Source organism: Propithecus coquereli, unplaced genomic scaffold (genome assembly GCF_000956105.1).
Source record: "Propithecus coquereli isolate 6110/MARCELLA unplaced genomic scaffold, Pcoq_1.0 Scaffold264, whole genome shotgun sequence".
In the NCBI taxonomy this organism is placed as follows: Eukaryota; Metazoa; Chordata; class Mammalia; order Primates; family Indriidae; genus Propithecus; species Propithecus coquereli.
Genome location: NW_012148219.1, coordinates 746686 through 749230, shown reverse-complemented (window position 1 = coordinate 749230; position 2545 = coordinate 746686).

The window sequence follows — 2545 nt, the reverse complement described above, 5'->3', positions numbered from 1 at the left end:
ATGACTTCAAAGGGAGCATTTATGAGAGTGTAAAAAGAGGCACTGAAGTAACATTACTACGATCTCAGAGACAAATACATAAATGCTGCTTATTTATAATTTTTAAATTTGAAGGTGACAGACTAACAGATGGAGGGAATGGATGATGTGTTCCTGACACAAACTACAGAATTGGCACGGAGGCAAAATGAGAGGCTTTCTGGACATCTGCTGGAAGTCTCGGTTGGCTAAAATCAGAGTATTCGACAAGTTCTGGACTTGCCTTGCTGATTACTTCACCCCACAAGAGACAGAAAGAACAAATACAGAAACCACTGTTCTAATTTTGACCCTCTCTTCAAAAGAGTAGGTATATAGAAGAGATGGAAAGCTTTGAGGAAAGGAAACAATGCTATTTTGGAAGTCACAGTAGCTATGAAGGGTAGGCTGGGCAGGATGGACATACAATTTAGATATTGTGAAGGCCAACTTCATAAAAGTAAGGAGAAAGATAGACTCAATTCCATGGATAGGGCTCTACAAGGGAAGAGAGTTGTGAGTGTATTAATTTTATATTGCTGCTATTACAAATTATGACATAATTAGCGGCTTAAAACAATGCCTATTTATTATCTCATAATTTTGTGGATCAGAAGTCTGGGCACAGTGTGGTTAAGCTAGATTCTCTGCTTAAGGCCTCACAAGGCCAAAATTAATGTTTTAGCTGGGCTGAGATATTATCTGGTTCTCATTCAGGTTGTTGACCAAATTCATTTACTTGAGGTTGTAGAACTAAGGTCCTGATTTTCTTTGCTGGCTGTCCGCTGGGGCAGGTCTTTGCTCCTAGATTTCGCATTTGTTTCTTCTCATGCTTTCCATGTGGCTCCCTCCAATAACAGCAGATGGAGTCACTTTCCTAATTTGAAATCTGACTTCCTTTTTTGCTGCTTCTCTGTCCAGGGGAAAATCCTCTTCTTTTAATGCTCCTGTGATTAGATTTAGCACACGTGGATCATCCAGGGTAATTGCCTATTTAAGGTCTGTAACTTTAATTATGTCTGTAAAGTCCCTTTTGCCATGTAAAAGGGCAGGGATTAGTGCATGAACATCTTTAGGAGGGCATTCTGCAACCACAGTGAGGATTTTCTTGATAAGATTTGAACTGTACAAAAACCCCAAGTAAATCATGAAAGGACAGACAAAATTTCTCTTGAGCTCAAATTTTTAAAGAATATGTACAAAAAGTTTTAACAACTTAAATTTTAAGAACAGCATCAGGAAGACTAACACCTTAAATTAGCTGATGCTTCCAAAAATGTTAAGAAAAACTGAAAGGACCATTATATTTATATTTGCAGTAAGAGGATAAAGAGAGTTTTAGGCCTGGGGCTGGCTGAGAAAAGAGTATGAATGAATATCACAGAGATAAGGGAACTTTGCCCTTAAGATAACTGATCTTTAGGCTGGAAAAAAATCCACCCAGAAAATGTAAGAACTGATTGTTTCAGCTGCTCTAATGAATTGTGTCTTGGACATTGCTAGCTGAATTTTATGTTAGGGCAGTGAGAGGATTTAAGGAGGAAGGCACCAAATATGATCTTTGAAGAATCATGTTGAATAGGAAAGAATGAAGAAATACAAAGCATAAAGGCATCGACTCTGTGTTTATTGACTCTATGGGTTTTTTTGGTAATTTAGACAATGAATTTGACAAAAAGTGGAAACTCATGCCCTAAACTTGTATGACAGCAGATCTTTGAGAGCTTTTAGTGGGAACCTTTATGTTGCATTTATTAAGATTCTAGCCTAACTACCCGAAGGATGGACATATTTGAAACACGGACTTGGGGGGCGGGAACCAAGGGCAACACACGTAACCTAAATATCTGTACCCCCATAATATGCTGAAAAGATTCTAGCCTAGACACCTTTTTGTTAGGAATCTGGGAGTCTTTCAGTTGTAAATGCAAGAATACAAGTTAGATTATGCAGGAAAGTGGGGTTTAGTGATAAGATACAACATTGTTTTGTTGAAAACAAGAAATATAGGTTACAGAAAAGCCACAGAATCAGAAACTGGCAGATACTTATCACTCAGGCCATCTCTCTCTCTCTCTCCTTCTCTACCCCCGTTCCCCCCTATGCTCTCTTTTTCATCTATTAAAAATTATTGGAAAAGAGTCATATTGAATCAATTTATTTAATATAGGGTCTATTCACATTATACAAAATGAATTCTAAAAAATTTTCTGTTTAAGTAGGTAGAAAAGAGAGAGTTAATTATAATTTTGAGAGATTTAAAATTAATTTTAGGTGCCATCTAAGCTGACTAACCAGTAACCAGTCTCAATTCCCAAGTACTGGGCTTATGTAACAAGTCTTATTTGGTGATAGATGTTGACAGAAAGTAAACAGACCTACCCAGAGAACATAGAAGTTAGAAAGTAGAAACATATTTTAAATTATGAGGCATGAAAACTAAAGGAAGAATGGCTAATCTGTGATCATAAATTTCATTGTAAAAACCAGATACTATAAATCAATAACGCTATTGCGTCCTACAAGT